A 13,641-nucleotide genomic window follows, 5' to 3' on the forward strand; every position below is an offset into this window, starting at 1 on the left:
GGTGGTCCTCGAGGAGTCCTCCCCGCAGCCCTCTCAGAGTCTGGTATACCGAGCCTGGTCTTAGGCTCCTATCTCTCGTAGCCTTCCCTTCAGGCGTCAGGGTACCAAGGCAGAGGAAGGTCGCGAGACCTTTTCTCACACGAGAAGACCCTCCAACCCAAGGTTGTTACGTCTCTCCTCCCTGGCCCGTCTGGTTTCCACAGTTGCCCCAGGTTGAGTTCTCTCCAGTGGCAACTCGGGGCGCAGGGGATTTGGGGCACGTCTCCCCAGACGCCGAGACCCCTAGGGGACAACCGGTACAGACGAACCCATAGGGGTGGGAAGCTGACGAGGGCCTACAAGAGGGAGTGGTCCTTCTCGTCCTTCCCCCTAACTTGATGCTGTTTTCGGACGCGTCAAAGAAAAGGGGGGGGGCCCACGTTCTGATCCACGGGTCCTCAGGCCGGGGTCAGAACCAGGAAGAACCTTTTCTAGTCCTACTAGAGACGGAAACCGTGTTTCTGGCTCTTCAGTGGCTCCACCTAGCCTGGCGGACTACTTTGTGGTTATGAGGATCAACAATGCCACAGTGATGGTTTTCTGGCCCAGACAAGGAGGTACTTTTCAGTACAACCATACCATCCTGCGGTAGAGATACCGGGATGTTCCAAGTCCCCCTCGGTCTCCTTGGCAGCTCGCTTGATTCCAAGCAAAGGAATGGGCTCGCCGACAGTCTGAGCAGTGTGTCACGGACACCACATTCCGAGTGGTCTTTGGATCCTCAAGTAGCCTACAAGTCCTGCCTCGGTGGGGCTCCCTCGGTGGACCGGTTCGCTACAGCACTGAGCTGCAAGCTCCAGCTGTACTGCTCCCCAGTCATGGATCCCAAGGCCCTCTGGTAGGAGGCCTTCCAGCAACGGTGGGACACCATCGATGTGTTGCCTCCGTAGCTTGCTCCTCTTCCCGCCGGGAGTCTATCCAACATCTCCTCAAAGAGAGAGGATTTTCGCAACAAGTGGCGAAAAGGAGGCCTGGACACCTGCGCAAGTCTTCCGCAGTTGTCTCCTAGGCGATAGGGCGAGTTTCTGTGACCGGTGTCGGGGAGAGGGCATCCCTCCACACGTTGCCGCTTCCAGCAATAGCGGAGCCCCTAGTGGGATTGCGGGATAAGTGTGCCTTTCAGTTTCGACGTAGGCTATCCCTCAGCCTTAAGCTTTGCCTCCTGGCTCTAGGGACAAACATTTCTCCCCCCGCTGGAACTCTTCCTTCACATGCGAAGCCTTGTCCTCTCCTGCCCTCAGTCGAAGGTGAGACCTCCTCCTTGGGACGTGGTTCGAGTCCTCGAGTCTCTAAAGAGGCCCCCTGATGAACCACTACGGAAGTCCCCAGCCCACCACCTTTCTGGGTAGACAGTGTTCCTGCTAGTCTATCTTCAGCCAAGCGAGTCACATGGTCTCTCTTACAACTTCGCCCATTCAGGGGGTTAGGGGGAGGCAACATTCAGGTTCGTCCCTGAGGTTTGTTGCCGAGACTCAGAATCCGGGAGTGCCGGACCCGCTTCGACTCCTTCCAGGGTTCGAGTCTCCGTCCTATAGCAGATGACTCCGTCCATCTCCTACCTTGCCGGTAGGGGGTCCGAGCTGGTGTCTTCAGAGAACAGCTGCAGTTCGTCTCCAGGTCCAATCTCGTTCGTGGATCCTGGGTAACGAGGAGAAGGGTCTCCAGGAGTACCATCTCGGCCTGGATTCGCAGGGTGCTACACCCTGCCTTGAATCCTGACCCTTCTTCGTCGCACCGCCCTAGAGCCCATGATGTCAGGGGCTTAGATACGTCCCTGCCCTTCATGGAGCATCTTTCAGTGACGCAGGTCCTACAAGCGGGGATGTTGAAGCATCAGACCTTCTTCTCAGCCCCTTACCTGCAAGACATGACCCACAGGAGGCTCGATACGTTCCTATTGGCCCTGTGGAGGCTTCACAACAGCTGGTCTAAACCTCAGGCTCCTTGATGGACAAGTAGCAGAAGGTTGAGGGCATTGTTACCTGGTGTTAGTCTGCATGAATGAAAAGATCTGTCTAGCCCTTATCCTTTTCTTCATCCTCTCCTCCCACGGAGAAAGCAGCATCCTGGGTTCTCTGCACAGCTGACCTCAAACCACTGCAGGTAGACCATGCTTCCTTGTGTTCCTAGTATTAGGTGTAATACTGTCATGTCCCCATACCCTGACGAGGTGGTATTGGGAGAGTCCTAGCCTGTATTCCCTTCTGAGGGACTCCAGGGCAACTGCCTGGGACAAGTCACTTTTCACCTTCGCACACACCTTACGTAGGCCGTGGCAGTTTCACAACCGCCAGCGAGGAGCAGGGATTCCCTATTGTCAGAGTACTTGATCGTTCGAATTTGGAATCCCCGGGCAAGCCAAAGCCAGTATGGCTGGGACTTACCACCCTTCCTAAGGGTTAAATCACCCCATGTAAATAGCGTGGTTTGTATTTCAGTTACGGAACAAATGACAAATTCGTAGATAATTTGTATTTTTTCTAACTATACAAACCTTAGCTATTTACAGTTATGTGCCCGCCAGCCCTGTACCCCAAGATAAGTCCTACCTCTAACTAAAGTGGAGTATTCTCCGGTGTGTGTGAGGGGGAGGGGTAGCTAGCTACCCCTCCCTACCCCCCCCCCCCCCCTACCCCCCCGCTAACTAGCGGTGGGGTAGGAAACCCTCGTTAAAACTCTATGGCTCGTCATCGGCTGTGTCAAAGTAATCACCCCATGTAAATAGCTAAGGTTTGTATAGTTAGGAAAAATACAAATTATCTACGAATTTGTCATATTTACATAATTTCCATATTGTCTAAAGTTTTTAAATGTATGCTGAAGGTAATGTGTTCCTTATTCTGAAGTACGAGTGCCATGATGATATCAAATCATCAAACCTACCAGATTTATGTCATTTATGCCTGATCGTTATCTCACCCCAAAATCACTTTTGAAATTGAATTGACTATTGATATCTAACTCCACAGTGAATAATATTTGGAAGCATTATTGTAGTTATTGAGCGATCTTTGTTAGATTACTCATTGTTCATTTTTTCTGAACTCTATCTTTGAATTTTGTCGAAGAATATTGAGATTACTGTCCTTTTTTTCATCACATATTGATTTATTGCAAAGAATTAAAAGAACCTTGAAAATTGAATTTGGATAAATGAAAAATTAGACTTTTGGTGACTGTCCAGATCAGTATTGAAAATAGAATATTTTGGTACACATATAGTATTGTTTTGTAGTTCTATTTCTGTGAAGACGGGCTCATTGATATAAGAATCCAACATTTTATTCAGTGGTTGCTAGTTGCTGCTACATAATATTTGTTAAACAATCCAGTGTTTGTACGCAGGGAAAGATTGAATTATGGATGAGATATTTTCCACAGAACATAACTAAGTTATGAAAGGGAAATTTTGGGACTTTCTGTTCTATTCATGTTTAGATATTCTGTATGCTTTCGAGAGACGTCAAAAGGAATAGGTTTATTTTGGGTTATTCAGTCATCATTAATCAGTCAACAACCCATTGATAGTTGGAATTTGAAAAGCTGTCCATTATTATAGCTTAAATTCAATTTACAAAACAAACTTTGTTCCGTAACCGAAATACAAACCACGCTATTTACATTGGGTTTACCTTTTAGCGTAGCTGAAATGGCGAGCCATTAGAATTTAACGAGGGTGTATTACCCCCGTGCTAATTAGCGGGGGGGGGGGGGGGGGGTAGCTAGCTAAACCCCCCCCCCCCCTCCTCACACACCGGTGAAGCTCACTTTCACTTTTGGCTCGGACTGGGACAGACATCTCTGTCTTTGTCCTCGCTTGGCAGCCATTGTTTGTTTTGTCTTTACTTAATCACTTACTTTTACTCAATATATATGTAAACATTTTTTCATGTTTATATATATATTTGAGTATAGAAATCAGTAAGTTTCCTTTTCAGAGTTGTGTGTGTAGTGTACGATATCTCCGTGGAGCCCTCGGCAGTTTAGGCCACCACGGTGTAATGTTATGGGTTGCGATCGAGTTTGACTTCGGTCTTTCTCTCTCTCTCTCTTGAGGTCGTTCACCCTTTTACTACGTTTACTACGCCTTTTTGTAGCTTCCTTCCCATGTGGGGGGGTTGCTACGCCGTACGTTTTGTCTCAATTAGTTTATGAATCTAATTGTATTTGTTAATTTTAGCTTTGTAGAACGATTCCTTTCGGGGTTTTTGTTCTTTCTTTAGTGTTCATTCATTTTTAAATTACATAATTACATAGTTGCATAATTATAATTGTTATAATTCTGTTTTGGTTACAGCTCTCCTTACGTGAGTGTAAGTGGTTGTGAGGGCACGTGTCTGTTGTGTAATTCTTGTTTTCCTTTCCCTCGGGATTCCTCTTCGGAGCCTTCCCGGGGACTGAATGTGTACTAATGATTTTTGTTTTATTTTTTTTTACAGTTACCGATCTAGTTCGTTTCTGTAATATGGCAACGGTGTGAGCTGTCTTGTTGAGGCCTGGGGATTCGGCGGTTGCTGCCTCCCCTTTGGATTTTCTCCTTCTACTGGAAGTACTCCCGTGACGATTGACAGCTCTCCAGTTCATTTTAGAACTCTCAGGAGGCTTGCCTCCTTGGGTGGGTAACTTTCCTTCCGAGAGAAGTTTTTCCTGTCCAAGCTTGAGTTTTTCCCCTTTTGGGGGATTCTTCTCTTGCCTTTTTTTTGTGCGACTATGCTCTTGGTGCTGAGCAGTCGCACCTGCAGTTTCGCTCAAGGGGCTGGGCAACTGCAGGAGCTCCTCTTCGGAGGATTGCTCCTTTTAGGTCACTGGCTGACCAGTCTCTTCTACGAAGTGTTTCTCTTCGTTCGCGAGAGAGTACACTTATAGAGACTCCTCTTCGGATGATTCTTCTGCTGCTGTTGCTGTTGGCCTCCTTCGCCGTAAGGCTCACCGTCCGCCTCGTCGTAAGGGCCTCTCATCTCCCTATAAGGGTACTAAGAGGCGCCTTTTTGAATCTCCGTATGCAGCCTACAACTCCTTCTTGATCTTCCGCCCCTGGTGCAGATGGACAGCAGTCTGACCTCGTCTTCCGACGGGCTACGGTCTTCCCGACGGACAACGGTCTTCCCGACGGAGTCTTCCGGCGGACAGACAACGGTCTTCCGACGGACATCAGTCTCTCGACGGACAACGATCCCTTCGGGGCAGAGGGTTGCCTCCCACGGGGGTTCTTCCCTTGCGTGTTAGAGTTCCCCTGCGCGTCCATCTGCTGTGTTCTCTCCTGCTCCTGCTCAGTGTTAGCGCACAGGCGCTCTCCTGCTCATCAGCGATTTCCTGATTGATAGTGCTCTCCTGTTCGCCAGCGCTCTCCTGTTCGTCAGCGTTCTCCTGTTCCTCAGCGCTCTCATGATGATCATCTCTGCTGTTCCTGTTACGCGCCCTGTGCATGCGATCTAGAACTTCGGTTCAGGTCTGGGTCAAGGACTCTTCTTCTACGCGCAGGCTTCCACGCGTTGCCTTCTGCTCGCCAGCGATCACCAGCTCGCTAGCGACCTTAGACGCGTCAACGTTCACCTGCTCGTCAGCGATCTCCTGCGCGTCAACGATCGCCATCGATCTGCCACGAGTGTCAGTTCCCCTGACCACCATCAGTAGCGATCTAGCGCTCGCCTGCTGTGGACCACGATCTCCGGTAGCTGAGTCTTGCCGTAGATCTTCCTCCTGCTCGCCAGCGCTCACCTTTACTTCTGTCCTTCTGTGCACCAGCTTTCTTCAATCGCCAGCGCACATCTGCGCGCCCTTCTTTGCCACGCACCAATGGGCGCCAACGGTTTTCTGACCGTTTAGGATCGCCTGATTAACAGTTTGCTTCAGCGCTCACCTTCCTGATACACCTACGCGCCTTCTGTTAGCGCGATGCGCTAACCATCACTAGTCTCTCTTGCATTGGCAATCGCCTACGCGCCCGCGCGATTCTTCACCTGCGCGCTAGCAATTTGTTAACGCACCACAGCTCGCCGACGCGCCATCGCTTGCCGACACGCCTTCACTCTTCTACGGGCTATCGCTCGCCAGAACGCGCCATCGCTCATCAACGCGTCATCGCCCACCTACGCGTCACTGGTCTCCCGACCACCTGTGCTCACCCGCGCGCCCATGTGCCTGCGCGGCCACACGCCCACGTACCCGCGCGACCGCACGCCCATGTGCCTGCACACCTACGCTCATGCGCGACCGCGCACATGCTCTCCAATGTTCGCCCGTGCGCGAACCAACGGTTTTCGCGAACTGACGGGGTTCCGTCGCGCGAGCCGACGGGGTTTCTTCGCACGAACGTCGGCTTAATTCTTGTAGTATCCATTGCTCGCCTATGGGTTATCGCTCGCCCTTCCTACCACGCTCGCCCTCCTTCTGCGCTCCTTCGCTCACCTTCGTTTGCGTTCCTGCGTGCCTGCGCATGGGTGCTTCCACATTCGCCCACTCGCAAATCATTGATTTACCATGGCGCGAGCTCCAGGGCGATTGCGACCGCGATTCCCATTGGGGTTTTCGTAGCATGACCAGCCTAGCGAGTTTTCTGGAGCGTATTTCCAGAACACGGCCTCACCCGTAAACGCAGAGCATGGCACATGCAAGAATAAGAAGAATATTCAGGGAGTTCTGAGCAACATTCTTCTTTCCAGAACCTGGGTTGGCCCTTCCCCGTCATTCCCTGGAAGGGTTTTTGGCGGGGGGGGCTTTCCATTCGAGATTTCTCCATCGGCCAAGGGGTGACTGTTTACCCCTTCCTCTTCTCCATCTCGTGAAAGGGGCTTACCAGGTCCTTTCCCTCCTCGGTTACGACCCAAGGTTTGGTTCAAGGAAGCTACAGGAAGGTCATGGGTACTTTCCTCCTCTCGGGCTCAAGCACTTTGGCGTTTCGTCGTCAAGTATCGAACTTGCGGGCAAGCTCGATGTTGGACCATCTGGACGCAATGACCGAGGGCTTCCTTTCGGGTGTCTCATCCTTGGATGTCGACAACTTCAGACACCCTTCCATCCTTGAGAAGAGTTTGTTTGTGCCCAAGGACAGAGACATAGACAGCGGCTGTGCGGAGGAAGTCGACTTCCGTTTTCACTCCTCTAAGGCGCTTTTTTCCAGACCCTGCAGGGTTCCAGCGCCTCTTTCTTTCAGCCGTGTCGGCCTAAGTTATCGGACCGGCTACGACAACTGAGACAAGTTGTCCAATTGCAGTTCCCTCTTGTCAGGAACAGATGGCACGGGAGGCTCTCCCGGGGGGGGCATAGTCCTAGAGGGAACGGTAGAGTTCACGAACTCTAGGATTGGCACCTCCCCCCCCTTGCAGGTTTCACGCTGGGAGGATGCCTAAGGTTACTCATCCGGATGACAGCTTCCCGATGCCCATTCCTGCACGATCTCTGTGATCAGCCAAGGATATCGCGCCTGCCGTCTCTGTCAGCGAATTCAGTGTCTCTGAACCTGTATGCCATAGGGTCGGCAAGAGTTTGCCCGTTTGGGCAAAATGATCCATGCCTTAGGAGAAGGTCCTCCATAGGATCATCGACGGCTTCACCCCCGGCTTCTTCAGTCGATCCTTTCTTGTAAGGAAGTATCTGAAACGGGAGTTCCTTAGTCGACCTCTCAGCCCTGATCAAGTTTGTCGAACAAACTTCGTCCAGCGTGGAACAGCAGAATCGATCAAACTGGTAACAAGGCGACAGGACTCCTTAGGCCCTGGATCGGAAGGACGGGTATTTTCAGTTCCATTCCATCCATCTTCCAGGAAGCTTGTGGAATTCAGCCTAGACTGCAGGTATTCCTGCTTTAGGTGCAGTGTGGCGATCCCGCCGTGGCATCGCAGATTTTTTTCCCCAGAGAACTCTCCCTGCTTTCCTCATGGCCGCTCAGGTGCCGGCTTCCGCCTCCTTCACCTTTTGGAGGTCTGGTCAACTCCGGTAGGTCGGGTTCGACCTTCTTCAGCGCCGGGACAAGCTTCCGGATGCTTACCATGAGTGAGGGTTCATGGTATTTTGCTAGGAGCCTTCTCTTCTTCTGTCTCAACATCTGGAGTATCTAGCCATGATATTGAGTCAACGGCCTTACCACGTTGGAGACCCCGCTTCTCGTCCGTCCAGCGAGGTTAAGCAACGTCGATTCTGGTCGGTACTTGGATGGGTGACCACCTGGGGACGCCAGATTCTGTTGCCACCTCCTCCGAGCCTTCCCTTCAGTTGTCTGTGGCAAGGCTGAGGAGAGTCGCAGTACCTGTTCTCAGTCAAGCAGAGCTTTCAGCCCTACCTTGGAACATTTCCTGGTTCTCTTTTCCTCATTGACCCGTCTATAGTTCCGAACGGTCGCCTCAGGATAAGTTCCATGTGGGGCGGTCCAAGTTCCGGTGGTTTCATAGCAACGATTAACCGGACTCTCTGGCCCCTATGGGACCAGCGGAACGATTAGACCTGCAATGGGTGTTGACCTATGGAACCTCTTGATGTGAGTGGATATTCTCGTCCTTTCCCCACATTTTTTATGCTGTTCCCGGACTCGTCAAAGAAAAGGGGGCGGGCCATGTTCCGGTCCAGGCCTATGGTCAGGACCTGAAGGATACCTCTCCATCATTCAGGCAGGCTTAGGGGCCGTAGTCTGGCCCCTCTACAGATCCTACAGCTCCTGCCGAGTCGCTCCGTGCGCGTCGACTTCATGGTTCTGGCGTGTTCTAACCAGTAGGGGACGCATTTTCACACTTTCGCATCTTGCTGTAGAGATACCGAGATGATTTGAGATACTTTCAATACCACCATCGGCTCTCTCATTCCAGGCAGAGGAATATTCTCTCCTACTATCCGAGCAGAGCCTCGTAGAGAGAGTGTACCTGGGGGTCTTTGGCCTTTAGTAACCAGCAAGTCCTGGTCTGGGGGACCTGATCGCGACAGCTTGGAACCTCAAGCTTCCGCTGTTCTTCCCCCCCAGTCTCAGACCCCGAGACTCTGGCAAGATGCATTCCGGTGATGGTGGGACAACATCGACGCCTGCGTCTTCCCTCCTTTGTTGTCTGTTGAGAATGGGTCTCAACAAGACCAGGTTGTCTGTCAACCTTTCAATGGCCCTGAGAGCTCCACTGGGACTATGCGCAGAACGGTTTCCGGACCCTCTGCTTCCCCTGACGGAACTCCCGGGAGAGCTTCTCCCACGGCACAGGCTACTCAAATAACCACACTGCAACATCTTTCACGAGCCAGGGCGTCGCTTCGGCTTCATGCCTGGAGACACTACGCCTCCTCCTCAAGAAGAGACAACCCGCTACAGTCGCGGGACTAAGGTCGCGTCATCTGCGATAGTCATCCGCAGGGGTCTTCCAGGCGAAGTGAAGAGTCTTCGGTGGTTGGTGTCGTGGGAGATATACCTCTTCCCTTGGGGCCTCTTCTCCAGCAATAACGATCTTATTGCCTTTTGGCGGGAGGAAACTCCTTTCCGCTCTCGCCAATGAAGCCTGTCACTCAGCCTTTCCCTGACCTTCAGGCTTAAAGGAATAACTTTTTCCTTCCCGCTGGACCTTTCCTCGCTCATGCGAAGCTGCGAACGTCCCTGCCCTAGTCGGAGTGAGACCTCCAACTTGGAGCATGGCTCGGACTCTTTAGTCCCTTGAGATCTTCTCAAGACCCTTTACGCCAGGCCTCTGATCGTATTCCGTCTTGGGTCTCCTGCTCACTCTGGCCGCGGCCAGTGTGTAAGCAATCTTCTTGGTCTCGTACGACTCCGCCCTTTCTAAGGAATGGGGGAAGGCAACATTCAGGTTCGCTCCTGAGTTGTTGGCTAGACTCGGAATCGTGGGGTCCTGGCCCTTCGGTCCAATTCCTTCAAGATTTCGAGTCACCATTCTGTATCTGTTGTCCCAAAACCTTCTCCTTCTTGCCAGTAAAGGAATCAAGAGGTTAGCATTGGGAACAGCTGCAGTTTGTCCTCATATGCAGCCGGTTTGGGAGCACAAGAAGGACACGGGGGGAGAGTCACCAGTATACCTCTTCAGCTCGGACTCAAGGACATTCATCTCGACCTGTCTCCAGATCCTCCCCCGTCACGTCGCCCTACAGCACGATGTCGGATACATCGCAACGTCCTTCGCCTTCGAGTAATACTACTCTGTGACGCAGGTGCTACAAGCTGGAGTCTGGAAGCGTCTAATGACCTTCGCAGCCCGCTTCCTGCAGGGCGTGACCCACAGGAGTTTCGATACGTTTTCTATCGCTCTGTGGTGGCTACACAACAGCTGGTCTAACCTCAGGCTCCTTTTTGGACAGGTAGCAGAAGGTTGAGGGCATTGTTATCAGGTTTTAGTCTGCATGAACGAAAGAAGTATGTCTGGCCCTTACTTCTTTCTTCATCATCCCCTCTACGGGGAAGCAGCATCCTGGTCTCTGCATAGCTGACCTCGAACCTCTGCAGGTAAACCATGCTTCCTTGTGTTCCGAGTATTGAGTCAATACTGTCGCGTCCCCCATACTCTGACGAGGTGGTATTGGGAACGTCCTAACCCAGAGTTTCTTCTGGAACTCCAGGTCAACTGCCTAGGACGGGTCACACTTCTTCCTTCACACACAAGCCTATGTAGGCCACACGGTTCCTTGCGGAGCAAGGAACTTGTGAGGTGCAGGGACTCCTTTTCTCGAGTGCGACTCACTCGGATTCTGAGTCCCCGGGTAAAGCCAAAGCCAGTATGGCTGGGGACTTTCCACCCTACCTAAGGGGTAAGTCACCCAATGTAAATAGCGTGGTTTGTATTTCGGTTACGGAACAAATGACAAATTCGAAGATAATTTGTTTTTTTCCTAACCATACAAACCTTAGCTATTTACACATATTTGCCCGCCAGCCCTGTCCCCCAAGGCAAGTCCTACCTCTAAGTGAAAGTGAGCTTCACCGGTGTGTGAGGGGGGGAGGGGTAGCTAGCTACCACTCCCCTAACCCCCCACTAACTAGCGCGGGGGTAATACACCCTCGTTAAATTCTAATGGCTCGCCATTTCAGCTACGCTAAAAGGTAAACCCAATGTAAATAGCTAAAGTTTGTATGGTTAGGAAAAATACAAATTATCTTTGAATTTGTCATGTTTCAAAGCTGTGTAGTTTAGAGAAGGTGGCCTCAGAGTACCAAACTCCTATGTGATGTAGAATTACAACTGTCTGTTTTTACCCTTTGGATGCTATACTTGTCTATATAAAAAAGATGAGTTTATAATCTTTGCCAACTTCACTCCTGGTACCCTGAGAAAAACAGAAAGCAGTATCATGAGGTAGGGATAGTTAGTGAGCTTGAATTACCTTCCCTTTTTTTTCCTCCCATTCAGAATGGATTATGTGACATATTTCTGCATCAGTTTTGTTGTCACTTTTTTTTTTTTTTTTTACAGTAATGTTTCGTCTTATTCAGTCTCTGCCGTTTAAGAAAAACTGCTATTAATGCGTTTATGCAGTGCATTAAAGGTATGAATTAAGGGTTTCACAGTTTCCCTGTGGCTCTTACCTACATCCTCTTTTTATCCATCTATCTTGCCTTCCTTCCAACTGCCTTTCTTGCAACCTTCTGTTCAACATCTATCAACTTTCACCATTTAGTGTATCTGAGGAGATTTTTCCTAGCTTCATTTCAGGGCTGAATGACCTCCCTGACCTGAGCAATGTGTTATCTGCCCACTATTAATAAATCATACCAATACAGTACTTATTTTGTGTGTGTTGGAAGATATCAGTGGAAAAGAATTCTACATTTTGGGCTGTGCCATGAAATGATTATTAAACAACACATCAGTAGCGAGGACTAGGCAAGGTCTGAGAGTAGCTGAGAGGCCTAATTTATCTATAATTGACTTAATACTATCCTCCAGAAAATTAAAACTCACAGGATTTGTATCTGAGTACTAAAACAGAGTTAATTGAAATATTTTCAGGTAGCTAAAGTATTTGAAAAGATTATAATGCCTTATATCTTTTATACCAAAAAATATAATTACTGTATACTTAATTATATATTCATCTACTGTATATAATTGTGAGATTTTAATCTTCTTCATGTCTTAATAATTCAAATGAAATATTATCAATGCAACCTTACAAGAATAGTACTCATAAAACCATTACTTGAATAGTATTAATATGAAAGCACCAATCTCATATTATGCTTGGCTGCTACTACTTACAACTTTTAGATAATTATCCAAGCTGAACTTGTATTCTGGTTATTAGCACTGTTTTTCCTTCATAGATTTCTTATCCCTAAAGATAAAATTGAATATGTCAGTTATTCCAATGGATAATCCTAAAAAGTGACTCTTATATATCAAATCAATTATCAAGTCAGGTTATAACTTGAAGGTGAAGAACATTTGTAGTAAATATATTTTACTTTTCTTTCAGGTGCGTTTATTTCCCTGCACAATTGAAATTGCAAAAGTTGAAGCCAGTAAACAAAAAACTTTCTTGTGGGTAACCCAATTCCCATGATAATATGGGAATGATATGGAAGCTGAAGGAATGCTAATGACACAAGATTAAATTATTCCTATCTAAATCAAAGCAGAAGACAGGGATGGTGGTTGAAATATTCAACTCACATCATTTGAAAGATAAGTTAAAATTTTTATTATTCAAGTGTTTTTTAATTTTCAATATTAAACTTAGCCGGTGATCATATAGCTGCAACTCTGTTGCTCGACAGAAAAACCTACGGTCAAAATACGCCAGCGATCGCTATGCAGGTGGGGGTGTACATCAACAGCGCCATCTGTCGAGCAGGTACTTAGTACTCCAAGCAAACAAAGAACCAATTTTCTCTCTGTCGGGCTACCGGCAAGACCTACTAATACGCTGTTACTAACTGGATTTGTTTTCACAACTATTTGGTGAAGTACACTATTCTAGTTTTGAGCTTTCGCTATGCAGGTGTTTTATCTCATCTCAAAACTTGAACTCGTTTTGGATAGATTTAATTATGGTGACAAAGAGAGTATGGACTCTCTTTCACTTTTAAATGGCCGACCCTTCCCTTAGACGGAAGTGTGTTTAGGTTTTTAGTAATTTTGCTTAACACGTTATAGATCTATATATTTTATATCTCTCCGCCATTATTAGGCCTCTTCGATTAACTTTCCATTTATAAACATATAAAAATAAATTTTTATGTTTTGTTTATATGCGACCTTTCCTGATAGTAGGCGGTCCTAACTTGGAACCGAAGTTAATCAACGTTGAGCCCGTTATATCGTATTTAAAGAATTTAAAATTTAATGTTTTATGAAAGAATTTCTTTGATAGTCTTCGTACTGTTTTCAAAGATGAACTAACGTTTAGTTTTTTAGACTACGCAGTTGTTGACGTTCAGGACGTTCAACATGCGCTCTATCGTTACGATAGAGAGAGAGTGTATCACGGTTTCACTTTGCAGTAAGAGTAAATCGATTCTGACGTTTTGTTCATTCTTTCTTAGCTTAAATGTTTTAAATTCTATTTCAAAGGAACTTTTTAATTGAAAAACCTTTCAGTTTTTTCCTTTAGTCAAATAACATGTTTTTTTGACGAAATATAATTGGCCTCTTCTCTTAGGTGCGAAATCAAGAGAGAAAGAGAGAG

The 13,641-nt window shown here is 48.3% G+C and overlaps 1 long non-coding RNA gene across 1 annotated transcript in view; it reads left to right on the forward strand.

Moving 5' to 3' along the window:
- The window catches only part of LOC137638037 (uncharacterized), a 68,727-nt gene extending 56,082 nt beyond the window's left edge, over positions 1-12,645 (forward strand). Inside the window, exon 3 of the long non-coding RNA XR_011043846.1 lies at positions 12,430-12,645. This is a non-coding gene — a long non-coding RNA (uncharacterized lncRNA). The remainder of the gene's footprint in view (positions 1-12,429) is intronic.
- Positions 12,646-13,641: the final 996 nt, after the last annotated feature.

The sequence above is a fragment of the Palaemon carinicauda genome, chromosome 3, assembly GCF_036898095.1.
Source record: "Palaemon carinicauda isolate YSFRI2023 chromosome 3, ASM3689809v2, whole genome shotgun sequence".
Lineage (NCBI taxonomy): Eukaryota > Metazoa > Arthropoda > Malacostraca > Decapoda > Palaemonidae > Palaemon > Palaemon carinicauda.